Source organism: Dermacentor andersoni, chromosome 9 (genome assembly GCF_023375885.2).
Source record: "Dermacentor andersoni chromosome 9, qqDerAnde1_hic_scaffold, whole genome shotgun sequence".
Lineage (NCBI taxonomy): Eukaryota > Metazoa > Arthropoda > Arachnida > Ixodida > Ixodidae > Dermacentor > Dermacentor andersoni.
Genome location: NC_092822.1, coordinates 106,103,226 through 106,117,403, shown reverse-complemented (window position 1 = coordinate 106,117,403; position 14,178 = coordinate 106,103,226). Strand labels below are relative to the sequence as shown.

The window sequence follows — 14,178 nt, the reverse complement described above, 5'->3', positions numbered from 1 at the left end:
TTGGTCACAGAAGCGGATTCAAAGCTTTCTTTCTTGAAACCAGACATTTGGCCATTGATTTACGCAGCTCGTGACGCTAAGCATTGTTGGCGATGCTTTCGGCTCTCGTCATTTGATCAATTTGGTGTTAAGCTTAGCAGCAGTAACATTTAGATTCGCTCTAATATTTCATTCGCTTAATCTGCTTGTTGTACTTTCTTGCATGCTCTTCAGCCGCTTGGATTTTCGCGGAATGATCATGTCGAGTTTAGTGATAAAAATGATTGTGAAATAGAAGCATGCCTTTTCGATCTTTTAGCACAAGCTAACTGATGAGCACGTGTGTTTTCTAAGAAAAGTGTTCGTTTAGCTGTAATTGCATCTCGAAAGAATCTGATCTGCGAGTACTAGAAAAACTACCTTGAGAACATATACATAATATGAGTACTATGCTTTTGAGGACACTATGACATCGTTTTGTGACACAGTCCCCTATTTTCGTTTTTGCAGATCTGTGCGATGCACTTCCATGACAGCTTTGTTATAAATCTGTCTATCATGACCAAAGGACTCGAAAGGTTATCGAGACTACTTTGCCAGTACCACAACTGGACCCCAGTGCTGTGGCTTCAATATTCAAGAACTGCCCATCATTCTTGTCCGCGCCGCAGTGATCCAAACAAGAGAGGAGCCACAAGATCGACTGCAGCGACTGGATTCCTCCCTCCTTAGAAATGCATTGGCGGATTCATTCTCGTCACATAGGATGGAAGTTGGCAGGTATCAATTACAGACAATAACAGAGCTGCAGGCATGTCAGCAGGGATCCTCGTTGCCAGAGAAGTGGTCAGTACTGCATACTTCGTCGAGTGTAACGTTCCTGTTGCTAACCGGGGGTACCATGCCAAGCGTTGAAGCTTCTGTTGGGATGAGTGACAGTATGGACAAAACTGTATGCCATCAAATGGTTAAAGTTACGAAAGTAACTGACTATACTGTCCTCAGCAGGTTTTAGGATATCACATGCATTCTAAAAATTCTAGGGAGTTTGTCTAATTTTGAAACAATCTATTGTTCATGAGGATGTGGTAAAAGCTGTCGACACCCTGCTGGAGGCTTTGAAACAGCAGTTACCAGTGAAAACTCGGAAGTGTCCTTAAAGCACTGAAAGAACAGCAGGAAATAGTCACAATGAAAATGCCCACATATTCACCACATTTGATGGTTATTGCTAGTCTTCTCTTTACAATGTCGCCACACGCTTACAAATTCCTGCGACACGCAGGTGTTATTACGCTTCCTCACCCTGCAACCAGCGTTGTGTATCATGCAAGCTTGCAAGCTTGCTATCATGCAGCAAGCTTTGTGCATCATGCGAGCTGTCACCGCAAGGAGAGACGGTTGAAATTTTTTGTTTTACATGAAGAAGCGTGTGAAGTGCCTCCGGCCTCACGAGCGCATAGTGACTTTGATGCGTCAAGAAATTCACTTGAAACCATTCTTTGATTACAAGAGTGGCAATGTTTTTCGAGCTGCCTTTAACTGTTCTGACGCTGCCATGACTGCACATGCTTTTATGGTACAAAGTTTGGTTTCATCTTTTAAAGAGGTCGCTCACATCCTTCCTGTTAAAACCATTGACGCTATGTTGCATAACGTCAGCCTAAAAGTCGCGACTGGTTCGCAGTCGCACGGGTACAAAATAGGTATTGTTAGTGTCAACAATGCTATCAATGGAAAGAAAATGTCAAGCTTTTGCAGTGCTGCAAAGCTGCAGTTTGTGTATCTACATCCATGCGACCCGACGAGACCCCTGTTTTACATAGTTGACACAGTCCACCTCTTGAAATGTGTGCGGAACAATTGGATAAACAAAAAAATCATGGCACCAATTTCTATTACCCGAAGATTGAGATCGCTAGCTATACAGTTGACAGTGGTCATATCATCTGGGCTTCGTTTGAAGCACTGAGCAGAATACACAACCTGGAAGAAGCGTGTTTGCTGAAGTACGGCCACCATTTAACCTTTGAAGCCTTGAATCCTTCAAAGTTAGAGTGGCAAAATGCGAAGATTGCATTACAAGTATTCAATCAATTTACTGCAGATGAGCTTCGGACGCATGCCAATGACATTGACAGAGCAGCAGAAACTGCAAACTTTATCAAGATTATCGTTCGCTGGTGGTCAGTGGTAATTTCAAAACACCTTCGGAGCTCTTCCGAAAATGTGGACCTTTTCAAAAGCTAGTGAAAGCAATGGAAAATGACGAAAGAATCCAATTTCTTTAGAAGCTTGCTGAGTGGCTAGACATATGGATCGCACTACGTTATGACAATGGTGTTTTCACTCGTGAAACGGTTAGTGCCTTGTGTCTTACGTCCTGTGAGATTATGGAATTCTCTCCCTACTGCCTTGAGAACTTAAGATTCGCTACGTGCTTGTGGGAAATGTTCAGACCAATCCGCTCGAGGCGACGTTCGGTCATTACGCACAACTTGCGGCCGGCCAGTGCCATGTTTCTATTCGACAAGTGTATGAGTGTGAGGCGAAGCTTCGTTTGCAAAATTTGCTGCCAGTTCTAGCAACTCAGGCTTCCTCAACCGAGCACGCGACAAAAGGAGAACTTTCATAAAGCCTTCAGCACTGAAGTCACAGATTCGGACCTCGATGCTTTGTCTGAATTGTAGCGGCTTGGAAATTGGAGGAATTCCGTGAAGAAAACAGTCTCATCGACCCACTTAATAGGGGTGGTCCTTGTTTTCCAGCACCAGTTGTTGTAAATGCTGTGATGTTTGCCCATGGAGTAATAGAACAACTTCTATCTAAGGAACACGGCCTTAGGTTCTTGAATTCCGAAGACCAGCGAATTGATATGATATGCTTAACAACAGAGATCTTGCTATTATTTGAAGGCTTTGACACATGCCTGAATGGCCACAGACCTGAACAAGTCATGGACCTATTGCTGCATTCAGCAGCAAACATTCTTCTAAATAACATTTGCAAAAGGAAAAATCACCTGTCAACGTCATCTTCTAATGCGGAATTAAAAGAAAACGGAAGTAACTATCCTGTCCAAAAGTTAAGTTATTTTCATGGCTTTTTCCTGTTTTCTGCACTTTTGCGAGGGTAATTTGCTGTAGCTGTCTTTTTTTGGATAATTTTATAGCTGCAGTTTAATACATCGCCAGTCCGTGTGTTGCTTGTATTTCGCCGTGCATGTGCTTGTTTGTATGTGAAGTGTTTATTGCATTTATTTGCTTTCGCTGTGCCATATTTTCTAAGAAACCAAGTTCTTAATTCTAGTCGCTTGCAATTATTTCAACAAATGTGTTTCGTGCTAAATTTGTATATTGCTCGAAGTTTTTTGTATTTTTTGACTGCGAACCATAATTGCTTTAGTACTTCTTGAATCGCGGACGCATAGAGGATGGCTTGCATTGCTGACAGAATTACTTTGTAGATGCTTGTTGCGGTGACCTGTCCTTCCCCTACATGTTACGTGATCCAAATCTTAAGTGTGTTCAGGAGTAGAGTTTCTTTATGTCGTGATATTTAAAGGGTATGTTTGTTCTACTAGTCTTGTTGCTACCTTGCAGTTCAATTTTGTTACCTTGATGCTTTATTAGTTGTTTTTTTTTCACTGCCTGCCCTACTAGAAAATCCTATTTGTTTTCAAACGGGTTTCATCAAATAGGGTTATGGAACGGGACCCCGTTTGATCCTGTTCAGTCCTGACCTGTTTAAATCCTGTTTATTCCTGTTTAAACCTGACCCGTTTAAATCCTGTTTAAACCTGACCCGTTTAAATCCTGTTTGATCCTGACCCGTTTAAATCCTGTTTAATCCTGACCCGTTTAATCCCGTCCTATCTAACCCAGACCTGTTTGCCCCTGTTCAGACCTATATTTTGCTGCATTCATACCTGGTCCTTTCAGAATGGATTGATGTTGCTTAATATAATTTACTCTTAAACCTATTTTGTACATTTGTGTATTTGCGATCAGCATTGAAGAGAAGTAGATCTGCATTATGTTTGCAACAAGAATGCCACTTTCACATGTAGGTTTGCCTGGTACATTGCTTGATACGAAGATAAACACAATTTTCGGCATAAATTGATTAGCACTACCAACACTGATGTGATACATCATGAACAAGTTTTGTATGACCCACGAGTACGTTCTCTATGTATGACCTACAAGAAAATGCACCCTGAAGAAGACTGTACCTCATTTTCATATTTACTACTAGTATGCAAATGTAATTCTTGCAGATTTAGTATTTGTTCGATTACTTGTACTCGTTTTAATGCAGTGCTTTTTGTTGTAATGGTTTATTCACAAATCCACAGTAAAGCGTAATTTTGGGGTGAAAAATGTCAGGCAAAGTATTGGCATGTACTTGTAAGTGAAAAAGACAAGTATACTTTACGTAGGTATTTCTGTACACCAACTTGAGCTTTCATTAAGCCTGAAGTCATCCGGCTTAAAAAAAAAGCATGTCATAAATGTCCCAAGCACTGTTTATTGGACCTTCTAACGGTATTTCGATGCATCCAGTCTGCCGAGAGAAGACCGCTGGAGTGGGTTGCTTGGGTGAGAGCGAGCAGGGCACCTGAAAAAGTAAAGCCAATAATTTATCTTGACTCATGCAACAGGTTGGCACATAGGCAAATTCGCCTATGTTCCCACAGATAAGAAAGGTTCAGCATTCCGGTCATAGGAGATAATGAATAAATCTTATTGAAAAATATGTGGTTTCATGCAATGCCTATGTTTCAAGGGAACATGGAGTACTGTGGGAGAATAAGCTGTCATAATTAGCAGGCGATTGAAGCAAGTGTTATAGGAAAAAGATGGACACATCGTTTGATTAGCAATAATTACTAGTATTGAAGCAACAGAATACAAACATGAAATACCTTTAAAAACAACACCGACAGGTTGAGATAATAAATTATTCAGAAACTAAACCCTTCTGCCAGCAAAATACCGTAGTGTACTGGCTTTGACATTGCGCTGCTCAGGCAGAGGGCGTGGGATTGAATCCCGGCCACAATGGCTGCATTTAGATGGCAGGGAAATGCCAAAACCCCTATGCAAGGTCTATTGGGTACACGTTAAAGGAGACTAGGGATCCCGCCAACTTGAAGTTATAAAAACCGGGGTAAATTTCGAGATAAGCAAACTCACAAAAGTAGAAGGCCCTGGCCATGCGAAGACCATATAAAGCCTTTTAAGGTAGGTGCCAGCAGCCGCAAAATTTCTTCCAAAGCGAAATATAGCAGAAGCGGTATTTTTCCGTAGATCACTTTTGCAAGGTATTTTACAACTTGACACCCGACATGTTGGGCATCTACGGGCAACAGCAATTCTTGCACAGATCATAGCAAACACTGTTGCACCTAGGTATACATAAACACATAGGTATAGGTACAGTCGCCGACTGATTTTCCGGACTCCGAAAATTCGGACTTGATTACTCGGTCTGCTTCACGGCACCGCCATTCTCCCCATGGACCATATTGTATAACAACTTCCGAAAGTTCGGTCGCCTTGCAACCTCTCGTCTGATTTTTCGGACACTCCTTGAGCCAACTTGATCGAGAGCACCATGCACCGACTCTGACAGTTGCATGGTTCTACTTGCTGAACGACATTTTTGTTTTGAACGGAGCCTCCTTGCTGCCCCACGAAGTGGCGCTACAGCAAATCCCTGCTCATCATCATCGTCTCTGCCTGGTTTGTAGCTACAGCAGTTCCGGTCTCAGCTTAGTATGCCATGTCAAGACAATCCAGCAGCTGATTTGTTTGTTTCTTCGTGCACGACGCTGCGAGTAGGCCAGGTTTTTTGTTTGTGCGACTGATGTCGGCGTGACGATGTTTGATGAAGCAAGATGGGCCAATTCATTCCCCTAATATCTAGAATAGCTACCTGTAAGCACCACCTACCTTTCAACAACATTTGCAAAGCAAAAAACCTCATCCTGAAAAGTCTGCACATGACGACATCGGTAGCATCATCAGCGTGGGGCCTCAAGATAATTCGGCAAGCCAAGAAATTACTGACAGCACGAGTGCAAGCATGCCAACAGGAAATCAGCGGCTGAATAATGCACCTTCTACCAATTGGTAGACAGTGCATTTTCGCAAAGCCCTAACTATAGCAGATCATTGTTCAGGAGTTCCCGAATGCACAACTCTATGCCATTTTCACACAGACTCTAGGGAAGCAGCTCTGCACAGTTGCAAGAAAAAAAGCTAGATGCCCCAAGAGAAATGAGCCCACTCAAGCCATGGAAGTTGTGTTTACCTTGTCTTCCTACAACTACTCAAAACCTAGGACTGCTGTTTTGCACAAGGGAACAAACGTCAACATTGGTGCCTCGCCCAACACAAGTGGTCTGCGCTGTAGAAGGTGCCATAAGTCAGCCCACAGATGAGGCCCACACCAGTGCTGTCAGTGTGCTGTACAAATTGCAGAAGCACAGCCTACAAGCTTGTCTGCCTTAGTGTGATCGCACCAATGAACGAAAACTAACGAATCAAGTTTGTTTCGTGCCGAGAACAGTTGCCTCATGCTGACTTGGTTTGTTGTGTAGGCATGTAAATAATGAAAAGACCTGCATCACGTACAGTACACAGGTGCAGTGTCTATCACATACCGTTTCGTGCAGTAGAGGCTACATCGGATAAACCGGCCAATGTATAAATGACTGGCAGCGTGACCAAGCAAACTTGATGCATGGGTCAGTTAGCAGTGGTAGTGCACTGCTCTCGGCGCACATGCACCTATGTTTGAAAGCTGCTTGATCGTGACAAAATATAAAGACAAAAGCGCTGGAGAGATATCTGAGGCTTTTCTTATATGTATGACGAGGAACCTAGCGCTAGCTCCCCATGCAGAGAATTACTAGACAGTGAGACTGCTTCTTATCATTGTAAAACAAGTGTCACGCTCACCATGTTTCTGTGCGAACAGCATGTATTCAGATCTATTCTCCCCCTTTCACCTTTTGCACAATATCACTGTGCGAGCAATAATACTGAACTGTTAGTAGCACTCTGTCCTGTTGCCTCCTTTCTTTCCTTGTGAATTGTGTGCTAAATAAGGCTTTTTTTGGTGAAAGAGTGCTAGTTTAACGCATAAACTAGCGCCATGGCACTTTGCAATAAAGGACTGTTATAATTCTCTAAAAATTTGTCCATGCAGAACAGTGTCAAAAGAACACCTTAAAGAAAGAACATGAGTGTATCTATCATAAAGACCAATCCTTGTCTTTTTTCCTTAACATAATTTTCAATACCGATATTGAAGTACAAGCTCACCATATTATATCACCTTGTCAATGAAGCAAGGCACAATGGTGCCCAACTGTCGCGGGACCAACTTGGATGTGGAGATCAGCGCAGATCAGCAACATAGCATGGTCTGCTTACGCTTCTTCTCCAGGTCCAGCCATACCTACAGCAGCTATAAAACAAGTGAGCTTAGAATCACAAGCGAAACAATATAAAAAGTGACACTGAACAAAGCAACTTTCGTTAAGCATAAATAGGATCGAAATGCTGACATTATGCCCATAAGTAACTTCACTTTGAGCAACAAAGCATCCAATTTAAGAAAGATTATATGTATCAGCTATCTATGTGAGAAAGATTAATCGAACGCCCTCTATTTGCCATACCCCTCCCCTTATGCATGGATGTCTCCCTGACTGAGTGAGCTGATCCCAGGTATAGTGTAATTAAAGGTTGTCACTTGGTGGGCCAATCCCGATACCATTGCATGACTTGTACAATAATTTTAATGTGTTGTAATGCTGGCCATCCTGCAGGCACTGCAACATTATAGCACCCATTAAGGCTAATGGTATTACCTGATAAGGTTAACTAATAGGTGTCCCCAGAAGCATAACTCGGCATGTATACTCGGAGGCCATTATTATAAGAGAAGCAATGGCAGAGGTGAAGCTTTATCCTGTGCCATATGCAAAATGGCCGAGCACGCCCAGCTTCTGGTTACATTCTCACTTGTGACCACTGCAACAGGCTGACTGACATGCGTAACCAGCAGTTTGTAGGACCACATTTTCATACCCTGCAATTTGTTTTACATCTGAAGAGATCAGCCTCAAGCTCCATGATGCGCTGCACTCAAGAAGCATTATAAACTGGCAACATTTAAATGCTATGCTGCATGGTTTGTTGCATGCTTTAGGAATTTACTTATTTATTATACACATAGCTCATAGGCTCCAGTTGGAGTATTGCATGAGGTGGCAAGAAAACAAATTCTGAACAAGGAGAACATTCAACAAAACAAGTCAGACCAAAGAAGAAAAAATAACATACTCTCCTAATGGGACTATGTATCTGGCAGCTAGCTTCTAAAAAAGACAATTAGGAATCTTTTACTACTGGTAGCGCTTTAGGGGATGGAATGTAGAATTCCAAGCTTCATACACTTTTAAGCCACCTTTCGTGGCTTTTTGTTTTGAACTCCTATTCTCTGTACTATTATAGAAATGAATACCCCCTCCAAAATAAAACAAAGAAAAACATGTAATGCACAGTAATGTAACACAATAATGTAATGCACAACAGTGAATACTTAGAAAAATGTAATTAAGAACATGGAGTCTATGTGGGCACAGATGTTAGAAGTCTACATGAAAGCATAATAATAAAGGTGGGCAAAGCATTTATGCTTTTGTCGGGCAAGCTGCAGCAAGACATACAGGTAAAGCATGCCTCACAACACAGTCCCTAAAAATATCTGTCACAATACAGTGAGTAGGTATATCATGCATATCTACAATAGCTCCTAAGTATATTTAACTCAGAGGGGGCTACCTATGTAACTTGATCAAACTGAAGGTGGGCCAAATTCTAAATATACGATTCAAGTAGACAGAAAATGGACGTTATGAAAATGCATCTACAGCAAAAGTGTTGTACATTATTGTTGTACATTATGTCATACCTGCCAACCTGTGAACATAATATTTTGTAAAAATGCTGCAGACACTAAATTCTTTGTTGGGGACATAGCACACATTATTTTAAAGCTTGCTCTCAGCACCCCCATTGTTGCATACACACACACATTATTAATAAAGGGAAAATCGCACATCTACCCGCTCGCAGCAATTGCTACAAAAGAAACCCGTACGGATTCCTCGAAAGGAAAGCCTCACAATTGAAAAAAAGAAACCGTCCAGGTCTGGGACTCAAACCCGGGACCACCGCCTTTCCGGGACAGCCGCTTTACCATCTAAGATAACCAGGCGGCTAGCAGATGGCCGGGCCAAGTCGAATTTGTCGACAACATGAAGCAAAGGCAAGGGTCTGACGTAATAGTTCTGCGGAAATGCGCAAGGTGTAGAGAAGTAATTAATAAAGGAGAAAAAAATATTATGTCAAACCCTTGCTTTTGCTTCGCGTTGTCAAGTAATTCGACTTCGCCCTGCCATGTGCTAGCCAGCTGGTTATCTCAGATGGTAGAGTGGCTGCCTCGGAAAGGCGGTAGTCCCGGGTTCGAGTCCCGGACCAGGACGAATTTTTCTTCAACTGTGCGGCTTTCCTTTTGAGGAACACATACAGGTTTCCTTTGTTGCAAATGGTACGAGCGGGTGGATGTCTGATTTTCCCTTTATTAATTACTTCTCTCCACCTCGTGTGTTTGCGCAGAACTATTACGTCACACACACATTATCAACCATTATTTAACTTGTGCAGCACGAAAAGCAGCAGCGAACTTGAAAAGTAACTGACAACATTTTTTTTTAGATTACAGAGCTTTACGCTGCTTCAGGAATTTATCTGACTAAACTTCCTAAAAGCACGTGCCCCTCTGATGTTCTCGTTAGAGATATTGCATCGCTAATAATAAAGCAGTACAAGTACCATTATAATTAATTTTTTACATGCATTTTAACAATGTCATACCGTCAATCTCTCAACAGCTTTAAAACATCTTAACCAACACAACTTCATTGTCTTTCTAAAATGACATTAATAAAATTGTAAAATGAGCCCACATTTGTAAACCCACGAAAAATTCAGGAGTTTCCAAACATGGATGATACCAACAAAATCTGCAGCTCTTGTAAGTGGCAGCAACTGCTTTGCACACACCTTGTCACAGCATGCACATCAGGTACTTTTCCGTGCTGTTGAGGCTGCAGAAGTGCCGCAGGTGCATATGTGGAGGTGCCTCTGGTTCACAAAATCTTGCCATCCCTAAACAATAATAAATACTTATTTATTGTAATCCCTGCTGAAACTGCAAACTTGTGATATAAAAAGATCACGTCATATTTTGAAAAAAGTCTCATACAACCAGTTACATGAAGCTGCAACTGGTTGTGCAAATATCTGATTGTAACATCACAGGCGGTTAAATAACACGTAAATCGAACTGTAGAGAACATGAATCTACTATGAAACGGTTCACACAAACGTACAGCTGTATAACGTGAAATGTGAATTGTACTATCAAAAAATTCCTTAGGACATGAAAAGCGTTCCAAAACCTAACTTGTCTATGCGGCGCAACAAAGCACTGCTGCCAAAGGACGATGCGCTTAAAATTACAACAGACCACCTCATTTCTGGAGAGACAATACAGAAAAGAGAAAGATTTTTCGATTAAAAAGAAACATCGCTTATGTAATTTCGGCTTCTCTGCTAGATCGGAATCCTTTACAAGTACACGAAAACACACAGGACACTAATACACGTCATCTGACGACACACTATAAACAGAAGAATTTCCATACAAGCTAAAAATCTGGCCATGCGTCGACGAAGAAATCGGGTGCTATCTCGCGCAGCTGTTAGCTGTGACGACGACACATCGACGTACTACTTCTAGAAATGACTATACCATTTCTTAATGAAAAATTATGTACACAAACAGTAACTTTCTTTGCTTGAATTTTTGTGCCCATTTAGATCAAAGAACCACCAGCGCTAGCTTGCTTCATAGGTGAAAGTAAATAAACCACAGGTAGAGCTATTGGTAACATGAATACGTTTTAGGGCAATTTCCGTGGAACTTTTTGCTAAATGTGCACTGCGACATGAAGAACAACCATTTGAAAAGCACATTTATAATTCTTGCTGCTTTACAAATCCGGATGCGGTTGTTGTACGGATCTTGCGATACGTACAACAACGCACACTTCACGAACCATAGACAGGAAGAATGCGCGCAAGCGCCGGACTTACCTTTCTAGGCGTACTCGGAAAACGCTCCTTTTAGCGTCACAGGTGCCGCGGCACCGACTGCACCAACGGTCCTTCCGGCGCACACACTGTTGAATTGCGGATCAACTACAGGACGTAAGGGCACAACTTTCACCAAATTCTTCCGTACAGCGCGATACGATGCGACAGTGCCAGAGGAGGAGATCCTGTTCATGAGCCCGGAACAAAGGAAGCGCGAAGGGTCATATCTTCGACATCGGCGCACCACACGAAGGATACTGCGGGCTACATTACGCGGTCCCAGGGGTTTTGTGATTCTCAATGCATACAAAATGCACCACAATTTCTCTCAGCACAGGGTACACACGATTAAACAACTACATCGGACGGCTTCAATGCAGCAAGCACTCACATGTGGCGACAACTGAGGACGGCAAAATAATATCACCTGTAACTTTACCGGCGCTACCTGTGCTGCCATCTGTAGGCCGCCACCGAAAGCGACCGTGCTTTCGGTGATCTCATGGATGGTGACGGCGTTGTATTTCGATGTTATGCGAGTCGTACAGCGTCTTGTACGACGTGTTTCAGCAACGTTGCTTTTAATAGAGAGGACAGCAATCTGCGTATACGCCGTATAGACGTCTCACCCACTTGAAAAACACAACAGCAAATTTTCAGTCTGTCGTATTTTGGGACGTTGTGACTGTCGTTCTGTTCTCTGTAGTGTGACGCCCTGTAGTCGAAAATTCTGTAGTTCCTGATCAATATTTGATTAAAAATTGACAGAGGTCATTTTAAGGTTATGTAAAATTATTAATACGAAATAAAATAAAAAAATAGAAGTAGAAAAAAAAATGCCTTATGCCTAGGATTCGAACTTTGGACCTGACGGTTCCGAGACAAGCATCTTACCACTGCACCACGCCGAACATCACTGGCGGCGTATGTTGAAGCTATGTCAAGAGTGTAAATTGCTGTCTGGGTTGCTGTTTACATTTGCATTTTAAAAGCCACGATGCGCTTTCACTTCACCGCGTCAACTGCCGCATCTCTAGATGAGCAAAAGTGTTGTTACCATCGACAGGTACATCGTGGAGTGCTAGACCATCGATTTTGCTGTAACGATATCCATATTTCATACGAAATTAAGAAACAGACAACGGTGACCGGGGACACTGAGGGTTGTTACTGCTAATTTCGACAGTTGTCTCTCGCTCTTTACACTTTTGAGCTCGCATATAATTCGTGTGTTCAATACAATATAGCTACATAAACACTCGTGGGTGAGTCTTCATCTCGACAGAATACTGGCTTCTCACGGCAGCGCTGTACCAGATTAATGAGACCCGAGCGAGACAGCTTTTCACGCAACTTTGTGGAACAATCCAAAACTTCTTTCCCGCTTCGCATATGCTTGTGCAATATTTCTGGGAAATTAACTAATGTGTCAGTGTAACCGCACATGTAAGTCCACAGGCCTGTGTGCCCCATCTTACCAAATAAAACAAAGCGGATACGCAGCCATTCCCGCAGATGGTATGATTTTGATCAGCGGCCGATTTTGAGGAGGCCGGTAGGGCGTTGCTGGTGCCGCGTCGTCACGGCACAATTATAACAATTGGCAACGTCGACTTTAATGCCGGTGTCGGTGCTATCAGTACTGCCGGCTCCAAGGAAGGACGATTGAATACCGCGCAAGAAAAAAAGTACAGTGTACACCACCGATGCGAAGCTGACATTTTAAAGGGCCGCGACGGAAAGTGCTTCTGTTGCGACTTCAGAACTCTTGGCCGTCGCGACCGAATGTTTCTGTTGCGACGTCAGAATCGCTGTCGTAACGTCAGAAATGTCTGTCGCAACTTCAGAAACGTTAGGAACTTCTGTCGTACAACAGAAATTGCTGTAGTTGCAGCAGGAATTCCTGTGTCTTTTTCAACTGGGCAGGACCGGGAATCGGTCTGAAATTCGCAGCTAGCATATCGCAGTTTGGTCTGTGAATGTTCCGAGGTGGTCACGCAATTTCTGTAGAGCTTGATAATGGCCCCAATTTAGCACTAGGGGCTAAATTGTCAGGATGTCGAACAATAAAAAGTTCCTCCCCAGTTCTATTCAAGCATTAAACTCGTATGCATGATACCATCCAGTATGGTTGCCACAAAGCTCCAGAATAAACCAGCTTTTGTGCCAAACAGGCGACCATATATGGTGCCACTGTGTCCAGTATAAGCCAGTTTAGTTGCAAATAGGGCCCCTGTTAAGACCCATTTCTGCTTGAACTGGTCGTGCCTATACCTGCTTGCATGCCAAACGGGACCCCGCTCAGCCCTGTTCATGTGTGAACTGGTCCAGTTTATACCTGTTTGCATGCCAAACGGGACCCCGTTCAGACCTGTTCGTGTGTAAACTGGTCCAGTTTATACCTGTTTGCATGCCAAACGGGACCCCGTTCAAACCTGTTCGTGTGTAAACTGGTCCTGTTTATACCTGTTTGTTGCTAAACAGGTCCCTGTTAAAACCAGTTTAAACCTGTATAACCCAGTTTGAATTTAAATAGGATTTTCCAATAGGGTGTATTTTGATATTGTGTTTTTATTTGTTTATGGTGCCTTTGAATGCCCTTGACCAATAAACCGAAATTTGTCTTTTGTTTGACGACTTTAAATTTTGCTTCATGCTGGAATTTTTAGTACAACTCTGCCGCTCGCATTCCTGAAACAGAGCACGTTGCCCCCCTCACCTGGCTGCCCAAGACACTACAGGAGCCAGACCAAAGTGCTTGTACCTTTGCCGAAGCGACTCGGCAGTAAGACGCCGCTCGCCAACAGGACGCCGCTCGCTAAGCAAACTAGTGACGCGGTCGCCGACCCGCAAAGCGTGCAATTTTCGCTACAGCGGATGGTGAGTCCACGAAGCGATTTACTGACAACCCGTTCGGTTTCGCTTGTACGGTTTGCAAACACCCGTGGCTTGTGGCGCA

General features: G+C 42.9%; 2 long non-coding RNA genes across 4 annotated transcripts in view; both read right to left on the bottom strand.

Annotated features, from left to right (window-relative positions):
• LOC126528469 (uncharacterized) overlaps nucleotides 1–14,178 on the bottom strand; it is a 31,546-nt gene that overhangs the window by 15,139 nt on the left and 2,229 nt on the right. The gene's annotated exons all lie outside the window — the stretch shown is intronic.
• On the bottom strand, nucleotides 4,490–12,326 carry LOC126529004 (uncharacterized). Of its 3 annotated transcripts, XR_007599100.3 has the most exons (4): nucleotides 11,220–12,326; nucleotides 10,125–10,229; nucleotides 7,314–7,458; nucleotides 4,490–4,599 (listed from the first exon to the last, which is right to left on the bottom strand). It is a non-coding gene; the product is annotated as an uncharacterized lncRNA (long non-coding RNA). The 3 variants fall into 3 exon arrangements; XR_011890074.1 differs by lacking the exon at nucleotides 11,220–12,326 and having other exon boundaries at nucleotides 7,314–7,449; nucleotides 10,125–10,548; XR_011890073.1 differs by lacking the exon at nucleotides 11,220–12,326 and having other exon boundaries at nucleotides 10,125–10,544.